The 10,789-nt window shown below is 43.6% G+C and overlaps 1 long non-coding RNA gene across 1 annotated transcript; it reads right to left on the bottom strand.

The window, feature by feature from the left end:
- Positions 1–419: 419 nt before the first annotated feature.
- LOC139559925 (uncharacterized) lies at positions 420–5,332 on the bottom strand. The gene is made up of 3 exons (XR_011671849.1): positions 3,377–5,332; positions 2,584–2,724; positions 420–1,649 (listed from the first exon to the last, which is right to left on the bottom strand). It is a non-coding gene; the product is annotated as an uncharacterized lncRNA (long non-coding RNA).
- Positions 5,333–10,789: the final 5,457 nt, after the last annotated feature.

Below are 10,789 nucleotides of genomic sequence, written 5' to 3'. Positions count from 1 at the left end.
CCGATAACATTGTTGCACTGATGTATTAAATGGTTGCACAGGACAGACAGTTGTGAGTAGTGAAAAACAAATCCAAACCAATTGACATCCATTAGAAAAATGGAAATCACTTGCAAACCACTTGAGCAATGAGGCAAACAATGGAATGATGTAAAAGATGTGCATGCTAAACAGCGTTTGTTGTTGAATATCTACATCTAATTTAAATACGATTTTCTATATTATATTTTTCATCAGGCTACATGTAGCATACATTGAAGTTATATTTACAGTTGTCACTATGACAATGAACACACCCTGAAGCGCTGAATGGTCTGTGTTACTACCTTATTAATATGCTAATACAATGTGCAGTAGGCTGCTTTGATCAGTTGATTGACTTACTAGTTAGCTAACCAAACCATCAGTCCTAGCTTGCTATTACGAAAATCAAATTCTAACAAAGCCAATGTTTTCAATTCGACTTTAGCTTTCAAAAGCAGCTCAAAAATAGAACATGTAAAAGTGAACTATAGACATTGCATTCTACTGTGTAAATATACTGTGTGCATTATAGGGAATTATAAACAGGGTGGTTTGAGCCCTGAATGCTGATTGACTGACAGCCGTTGTATATCAAACAATATACCACGGGTATGACAACTTTTATTTTTACTGCAATAATTACGTTGGTAACCAGTTTATGTAAGGGATAAACGTCAATGTTCTGTACATTATCTTGGAAATAACGGACGACGCAGTGGGATGAGGTGGAGCCGTGTCCCTTTGCGGAGTTCATTTTTTCCAAGGTAATGTACAGAACGGAGGCGTTATTGTTGCTAGACGTCACCCAGTCGTTCGTTCGATTAACTAGACAAGACCCAGTTGTTCGTTCTTTATGTTCCCTTACCATTCCTATCCCTTTTTTATTTGATTTATTTCACCAGGTAGGCTGGAGGTAGGTCCTTGCTTGCTGGCTATGGCTAATAGTCAACCTCTGCAGCCAGAATGAAAATAGTCCGGGTTGCCGTTTGAGTCTTATGGCTTGGGGGTAAAAAACTGTTGAGAAGCCTTTTTGTCCTAGACTTTGCACTCCGGTACCGCTTGCCATGCTGTAGTAGAGAGAACAGTCTATAACTGGGGTGGCTGGAGTCTTTGACAATTTTTAGGGACAGGATGTGTACTGAAGTCTGTATATTGAGTATCCATTCCTATACACCTGATATTGTTTTATCTTGGTCTTGAACACGCTGTAGGCCTCACATGATATGATTGTTGCTCCAGGCCAGAACTTGCTTCATGCCAGGTATGGCAGTTGCATCGCGTGTCTCAAAACAGTATGATTTGTCATCTAATGAGAAGGTAGTCTCACCATTCAGTACATGATAGCACAACAAATATTACCGTTTGGAATCAAGGTTCTGTAACGTATGTACTGGGAGTCGAGAAGCATGTGATACGTTTAATATAACAATTAACATGGCTCAATACAACGTAGGAGTAGCGTCTAGACATGAACAAACAGAAACAATACTGCCTGGGGAAGGAACCTAGGGGAGTGCGGTAATGGAGAACAGGTGTGCTTGATGATGAAAGCCAGGTGCGGTAATGATGATTCCCAGGACCGGTGGTTAGTAAAACAGCGACATCGAACGCCGGAGGGGAGGAACCTGAGTAGACATGACAGGTTCACAGTTAATTCAGCCCACTAAGCTGAAGTGAGTTTGCCAAAACAAATAATTTCTCATGCAAAATGTGTGTGTTGGGAGGGGACAAGAAAAAAGTAAAGACTCCGCCTCCCCGAATGTAACGATTTTCACTCTGGGGAGGACCACACATGTGTGACTCTAAGTTTGCTTCGATGTGATGGTTATTATATCAAAAGTGTTTCTACCGACATTTCTCTCATAGGCTAATTAAATGTACAGACACAAAAAGATGCCATTTTTTAAATCCGAAATGTAGGGCTACTTTACTTGTTTAAAAAGGTGGATGAAAACTGGTTACTGATTCAGGATTTGATAGCATTGCAGAAGCCAAAAGTCAGATTTTCTGCTGCATAATAGGCTTACAGTACATCAAATGCTTCTTACATGATGGATTTCTGACTGTCATCATGTGCATGGATTGATATGTAAAACATGTTTTCTGTCAGGAGTGATTTTTTTAGGCTAACTATTAGGCTAACAGCCTTATCCTTGTCCTGAAATAGAAGTGAAATGGAATCTACCAATTTAGGGTTGTAAGATTGGAGCAGAGACAGTAAAAACTAAGTGCTGTATGTCTAGATAGGTTAAAACCATGATGAACAGCTGAAGGGACATCCTTATATAATCAGTAGGTTTATGTACCCTTGATAGACAATCAGTCTAATATATACAGATTTTTGGTATTTTACTGTCAACACTGAATTACTTAAAATCTGAAATACTGAACTGTTGCTTTATTTAATGTATCAAGCAGTTAAGGCGTCATCAGCACTTACTTGCCAATCTTACTATTGTAAGAGCTAGCTAACGTGTTCAAGTGAGAGATTTAAATACATCTATAGTGTGATGTGGCTGATGCGTGATTGTCCGCATAAATCAGGGCATGGTCATCTACCCTATCTGCAGCAGCTAAGGGGGCAGCAAGGCCAGCTTGTCTCCTCCCATCTCCTCGCCTGAACTCTGGTATGGCCCCGAGGGTCTGGCCACTGCCACCCAGACGTGTCACTCCCTCTATCTCACTCTACAGATGATCCTGCTGGGAAGAGACAGGGCAAAGGCAGGGGATGGGGTCAGCAGCAGCACCCTCCAAATAGACCTTTAGATTAGAACACTCATTGGCTCTGTGTAATGTCAACATATGAGAGCTTTAGTTGTTGATTGTCATTGAAATGTTTCATTTCATTTTCATATTATTGAAACAGCACTTGCATTTCTTTCTATATAACCAAGATATTGCCAACAACCCCTCTGTACTCTGAGGACAACATATTATGTTGTGGTTGGTTGTTATGAAATTGTCTCTGTTCCTATACAGCATTATGTAACACAAGTCAACGCATAAGCAGCTTCTTCTTCATAAATGTGAGCGATGCATGCATCGTTCTGTGTTGTTTACCAATGAAAACATCTAATTTGCAATGCCACAGCAATTAAGTCTGGGCTAATGAATCCTGTTTCCCCTAGCTGATCCAGCCCCCCCCCCCCCCCATTAGACCATGGATCACAAACACCCTGGTGTCAGACCCGGGGGCCAGACAGACAGTATGCAGACAAGATATCTTAGGGTTGTACACAGAGGGGCTGGGACAGACAGCAGGCACAGTTTTCCCCTGCCAGTGGGAGTTATACAGTGGAACGAGTGACAGATTGACAGATAGAGAAATTATTTGAATATGGAACTCACTAACCCATTGGCTGAGTTGGCAGGTGACAGCAGGTCTTTGATTTTGTTGTTGACTTGTGCTTCTCTCTTTCTCTCTCTCTCTCCCTCTCACTCAGAAAGCACAATAAAAGGAGAAATCAAAGAATGAAGCTAATGATATTGAACCTTTATCTGTTGGTTAGTGGCTTGTTTCACTTCAAAAGATTTGGGGATTTCAAACCCATTTCCACAGCCAATTTTGTCGCTATTATTTTGGAACTGCACCATAGCTTTTTAATGTTTTGACACTTGGCGTTTTCTATTCTAGTATACCCAAGACATTTAACCCAGTTTTTTAAAGTTTCAGCCGAAGCCTCTTCTTCTGACAGGGCTTGTTTGGTTCAGTAGACAAGCCTCCCTGTGTCACCATCTCCACTGTTACATGCCAGTCTGAAAAGAGAGAGTGGCTCTAGCTAGCAGAAGCCACTGTCCCACTTTCAGCTTGGTAGCTCTCTCACTACTCACACTGAACTGTCACTATGACATGTTGTCTCACCACAGATCTTCACTCAATTCATTTTAAACATTGGTGTTTGTTGCGGAGCAGCTACGGCTGCATTCAATTAATAACATATGAAAAGATTATTCGCTTGACAAACAGATCACATTCATTCATTTACAGAATGATGTGCATACTTTATACAAGACCTGCTCTAGACCTGCTGATCGATATAACTTTTTTCAATATTCATCACCTCTGAATTCTGCATCAGTGTGTCTTACATATCTAATCATTGCAGATAGCAATAGTGAAATTAACTCCTTCTGTCAGGAAGGTCAGACTGATCAGAAACTCCTTTGATGTATAATTGTTGTTACAGGTACTGTGTACAGAAGATGATGTGTACATTATGTGAATTGATTGCAGTAAATGGACTGTATCCATTGAATTGATAATACCATGTGTATTAGGAAAGGAATCACCGCAGCCTGCCTGGTTCTGATGACTGTCACGGCCGTTAACAGAAGAGGACCAAGGTGCAGCGTGGTGAGCATACTTTTTGTCTTTATTTGGAAAAAAAGATGCCGAACAAAACAACAAAAACAAACCGTGAAGCTAAAGGCTATGTGCCCTAAACAACAGTAAACTTCCCACAAAGACAGGTGGAAAAAAGGGCTACCTAAGTATGGTTCACAATCAGAGACGATAGACAGCTGCCTCTGATTGAGAACCACACCCGGCCAAACACAAAGAAATATAAAACATAGAAATAAAGAAACTAGAATGCCCACCCTAGTCACACCCTGGCCTAACCAAAATAGAGAATAAAAGCCTCTCTATGGCCAGAGCGTGACAATGACGTATGATGCTGAGGGCTGCTCTATTAACAGACTGTAGATACAGTCCAGATCTTTCATGCAACATTGGGCTTTGAATAGACAACATCATCTGGATCTTTTTAAATACACATGAAGCATGCATATTTAGCGACTGTCTGCTTTCTTTTATGATAAAGAAATCAAATCAAAATCAAATTTTATTTGTCACATACACATGGTTAGCAGATGTTAATGCGAGTGTAGCGAAATGCTTGTGCTTCTAGTTCCGACAATGCAGTAATAACCAACAAGTAATCTAACCTAACAATTCCACAACTACTACCTTATACACACAAGTGTAAAGGGATAAAGAATATGTACATAAAGATATATGAATGAGTGATGGTACAGAACGGCATAGGCAAGATGCAGTAGATGGTATAGAGTACAGTATATACATATGAGATGAGTAATGTAGGGTATGTAAACATTATATTAAGTGGCTTTGTTTAAAGTGGCTAGTGATGCATTTTTACATACATTTCCATCAATTCCCATTATTAAAGTGGCTGGTGTTGAGTCAGTATGTTGGCAGCAGCCACTAAATGTTAGTGGTGGCTGTTTAACAGTCTGATGGCCTTGAGATAGAAGCTGTTTTTCAGTCTCTCGGTCCCTGCTTTGATGCACCTGTACTGACCTCGCCTTCTGGATGATAGCGGGGTGAACAGGCAGTGGCTCGGGTGGTTGTTGTCCTTGATGATCTTTATGGCCTTCCTGTGACATCGGGTGGTGTAGGTGTCCTGGAGGGCAGGTAGTTTGCCCCCGGTGATGCGTTCTCACTACCCTCTGGAGAGCCTTACGGTTGTGGGCGGAGTAGTTGCCGTACCAGGCGGTGATACAGCCCGATAGGATGCTCTCGATTGTGCATATTTAGAAGTTTGTGAGTGCTTTTGGTGACAAGCCACATTTCTTCAGCCTCCTGAGGTTGAAGAGGCGCTGCTGCGCCTTCTTCACAACGCTGTCTGTGTGGGTGGACCAATTCAGTTTGTCCATGATGTGTACGCCGAGGAACTTAAAACGTACTACCCTCTCCACTACTGTCCCGTCGATGTGGATAGGGGGGTGCTCCCTCTGCTGTTTCCTGAAGTCCACAATCATCTCCTTTGTTTTGTTGACGTTGAGTGTGAGGTTATTTTCCTGACACCACACTCCGAGGGCCCTCACCTCCTCCCTGTAGGCCGTCTCGTCGTTGTTGGTAATCAAGCCTACCACTGTAGTGATGTCCGCAAACTTGATGAATGAGTTGGAGGCGTGCATGGCCACGCAGTCGTGGGTGAACAGGGAGTACAGGAGAGGGCTCAGAACGCACCCTTGTGGGGCCCCAGTGTTGAGGATCAGCGGGGTGGAGATGTTGTTACCTACCCTCACCACCTGGGGGCGGCCCGTCAGGAAGTCCAGTACCCAGTTGCACAGGGCGGGGTCGAGACCCAGGGTCTCGAGCTTGATGACGAGTTTGGAGGGTATTATGTTGTTAAATGCTGAGCTGTAGTCGATGAACAGCATTCTCACATAGGTATTCCTCTTGTCCAGATGGGTTAGGGCAGTGTGCAGTGTGGTTGCGATTGCGTCGTCTGTGGACCTATTGGGTCGGTAAGCAAATTGGAGAGGGTCTAGGGTGTCAGGTAGGGTGGAGGTGATATGGTCCTTGACTAGTCTCTCAAAGCACTTCATGAAAACGGAAGTGAGTGCTACGGGGCGGTAGTCGTTTAGCTCAGTTACCTTAGCTTTCTTGGGAACAGGAACAATGGTGGCCCTCTTGAAGCATGTGGGAACAGCAGACAGGGATAAGGATTGATTGAATATGTCCGTAAACACACCAGCCAGCTGGTCTGCGCATGCTCTGAGGACGCGGCTGGGAATGCCGTCTGGGCCTGCAGCCTTGCGAGGGTTAACACGTTTACATTTTTTACTCACCTCGGCTGCAGTGAAGGAGAGCCCGCAGGTTTTGGTAGCGGGCCGTGTCAATGGCACTGTATTGTCCTCAAGGCGAGCAAAAAAGTTATTTAGTCTGTCTGGGAGCAAGACATCCTGGTCCGCGACGGGGCTGGTTTTCTTTTTGTAATCCATGTCGGAAACATATTATCAATCAAAAAAACGAGTGAGTTTTGCATTGTGTGCAGCAGTTAACAGTAAGAGACAATACATTCAGATGATATTTACTGGTTGCCACTGATGCAACTGACTCAAGAGGCCAGTGGAGTTGTATGATTGCTCCTGTCATAAAAAAATGAACCTTGGAAATCATTAGGAGGAATTCATGATGTGATTCAGAGCTGGGCATAACTATCCCTTTGACAGAGCGCCTGTTCAAATCAACGAGAGTAGACTACAGTAATTACATTGGGGTTGCATGGTGAGGGATGTCTCCGCATACCAGCTGTCTCTTTTGAATAACTAACATGCGTACCGCTGGAAGATTTTAACAGGGATTTATGGTGGAGTAACTGAAATTTTAGAATCCCACATGATAAACATGACTATGTGTGAGACTTCATGGCTGCAAACAGTTATGAAAAATGTACCTATATTGTTACTTTAAATCAAGAGGTGAGCGGGAAAGGTTGGAGCTGTGCCTGGTGCTGTGAGGTGGCCCTTTATTTCAACCAGGCATTACTTAAACAGCTCACAGCAGCCCTGCTCTTTAATGAGTGCCATCTAATGAGAATTAATCGATCCTCTAGGTTCTCCACTATAGTAGTGTTGGTACCAGGGACGGACTGGGACCAGAAATCGGCCCGAGGGCCCCACAAAAGCCTTTTTTTTCTTGAGACCCTTGTTATCCTAATATTGATCATTTTGCACAATTCAGACCAGCCCACTGAGCTAAAGATGGGCCAACCCATCTGGCATTTCCTCAAACTTCCTTTAGGGCTGTCCATTTCTAGTTGGTTCTACGGAATGAGCCATTCCTCCACAGTGTGTTGTTTATGATGTGACAGAGGTGCCTCGGAGAGGCCACAGCACCAACTGACAGCACCATCACTCTGGCCTAGTTGCCCATAGGTGGTGGGGCTGTGGCAGTCAGAGAGCGAGAGAGAGAGATGGCCACAGGCACAGCAGCATACACATCACTGGCCAATGGCGGAAGAAGTGTGACACCCATCTTCCGTTGGTGGGGCTTGAAATGGGATCTGCCAAACGCTGGCAGTGCGAGTCAAGCCAAGGTATTTACATCCCCTGCACCGCGAATGATGACAGATGTTGTCATTTTTTAAGCTTAAACATGAGTCGCAGATCTGCCTGGGAGGGAGGCTAAGGTTGTCAGGCGGGGCCTCTAGGTGCCACAGTGCCACTATGTAAGCAATGATGGATGTGTTGCAGAGTTTAGGAATAGAGAAGTATAGAGTTGTACTCTTTTTCCTCATCTCTGTATTCTCACACCTCTGTAGTCTCACCTGCCTGTCAATCAGTCATGGGTCATGGATTCATTTTCCTCTATGATTGGGTCCATATCTGGACGTTATATCTGGACGCTCTAAGAAACTTTCTGTACACACACACACACATTTCATTATTCACAAATTTCTTTCTGGTTGTTTTCAACAGCTTTTCCCACCAGTGGTGTGTTTCCACCAAATTAACTTGTGCGGATAAAAATCTGTGCATGATGACTTATGGCACACAAAATGTACTTTTTCGCTTAAGTTTTCATGTACCAAATCAAAATCAAATGTTCAATGTTTTTCCATCACATTTTCAACTCTAGCAATAGTTTTGTCACAAAAACTGTTGTGTTAAATAGCAAATGTGCCTGGTTATTAACCATCCAACCTTTTTGTGAGTAAAGTACATGTCAGATAAAAAAAAATCAGGATAGGCCTGATGGAAACAGAACATTTGTCTGTAAACTTTACAAATGTTGAATAAAAATGAGGTGGTTGAATTGTTTCCATTACCCATTTAGGCAAATTGCTCATTAGTAAATTGTATCCTATGCCTCCCACCAAGTGGCAATGTTAGCATGTAAATCTTGGTGCGGCAAAATTAAAAAATATGTGGGATGCATGCCAGCATAGCCACAACAAAACATTAAACAATACATTAATTGCACTATAATAGTGACAAACGGTGCCCGCCAACTGTAAGGGCCTACATAAAGGACTATCCCAACAGTCCCAACAGCAGTCCCAACACCTTACCACTGCTACACCTGGCTATCAGCAGAGCCTTGTCTGGCAGAGAAACAGTTAATTCAGCCTCATTTACTGCCTTATAAAAATAAATTTGTCACGCCCTGACCTTAGAGATCCATTTTATGTCTCTATTTTGGTTTGGTCAGGATGTGAGTTGGGGTGGGTGATGATCCATGGCACGAAGCCTCCAGCGATGATCCATGGCACGAAGCCTCCAGCGATGATCCATGGCAAGAAGCCTCCTGTGATGATCCATGGCAAGAAGCCTCCAGCGATGATCCATGGCACGAAGCCTCCAGCGAGGAGTCATGGCACGAAGCCTCCAGCGACGATCCCCAGTCCGGAGCCCCCAGCGACGGTGCCCAGTCCGGGGCCCGCAACGAGGGTCCCCAGTCCGGGGCCCGTAACGAGGGTCCCCAGTCCGGGGTCGGCGATGAGGGTCCCCGCACCAGAGGTGCCACCAAAGTGGGGTGAGCCAGTGGTGGAGCGGGGTCTGCGTCCCGACCTGAGCCGCCACCGCGGATAGATGCCCACCCAGACCTTCCCCTATAGGTTTAGGTTTTGCGGCCGGAGTCCGCACCTTTGGGGGGGGTACTGTCACGCCCTGACCTTAGAGATCTGTTTTATGTCTCTATTTTGGTTTGGTCAGGGTGTGAGTTGAGGTGGGTGTTCTATGTTCTATTATTTGTATTTCTATGTTTTGGCCGGGTAGGGTTCTCAATCAGGGACAGCTGTCTATCGTTGTCTCTGATTGAGAACCATACTTAGGTAGCCCTTTTTCCCACCTGTCTTTGTGGGAAGTTGAGTTTGTTTATGGCACATAGCCTTTAGCTTCACGGTTTGTTTTTTGTAGTGTTTATTGTTTTTGTCAGCATTTCCAATAATAAAGGAATATGTATGCACCTTGGTCCTCTTCCTTCAACAGCCGTGACAACATTGCTAATATGGCTTACTTGCTTAAACAAATGTGGTTTTTACTGACAATTGACATGTACAAACTATGGTATAAGGAGACGACAAGCGGATAAGAGGCAATCCGTAATTTTGATTAAGGCAATAATGAGTGAGCTAGGACGGATGTAGTCAATATAGTTATTTGTTCAGCACTTTTGAAATGTACAGTGACAGAATTCAGAACATGTGGCATTCTTACAGTGTTCTCCCTGTACACCAAGTCAGAATCGTAGGATAAATAAAGGGGGCATATAAGCAGACAATGAAAGCTCTTACAATATTCGATGATTACATTTCTCTAAAACAGGTTATAGGCTACATGTGCACCATCAAGTCAGAACAGTAGGCAAAATGAAGAGGGGGAAATAGACCAAATTATTGGGTGAGGCACATGGGCTACTAACAACTTACTACACAACATATACTTACTATTACTTTCTTAGCTACAGTATACATATCTCCCTGGCATATTACATAATTTATGCAGCAGCATACACAACATTTTTGGAATCACCTTGTGCTGTGCTCACTTGAACGGGAAGGTGGTGCGGCGGTGCTTTTGAGGGCATATTTTGTCATCAAAGTCTGTCATTCTCTGGATTTATGGTGCTTTCAAGACAACTGGGAACTCTGAAAAAAACAAGGTTCAATCATGATGACGTCAGTGATCTTCAGGTTGTAGCTCTAGAAAGAGGCCAGAGTTCCCGATTTACAATTCCGAGTTCGATGACCGTTCAAAACATATTATCCCAGTCTGAGCTCGTTTTTTCCAGAGTTCCCAGTTGTCTTGAACTCACTGAAAGACTTCCCAGTTCCGAGTTTCCAGTTGTTTTGAGCACGGCACAAATCATTCTTCATTGAGAGCATAGTCAATGTTGAATGTTTATAATTTTAAGCTTGGAAAAGAGACCCTTAATCCCAGACTAGGGACCACATAGCCACTCCACTGAATAGCAGTCTAGTGATTGCTTGCAGTTAGCCACTGATTCCTT

Source organism: Salvelinus alpinus, chromosome 30 (genome assembly GCF_045679555.1).
Source record: "Salvelinus alpinus chromosome 30, SLU_Salpinus.1, whole genome shotgun sequence".
Lineage (NCBI taxonomy): Eukaryota > Metazoa > Chordata > Actinopteri > Salmoniformes > Salmonidae > Salvelinus > Salvelinus alpinus.
The sequence above is the reverse complement of the archived record's forward strand: the minus strand, read 5'-3'. Positions and strand labels throughout refer to the sequence as shown.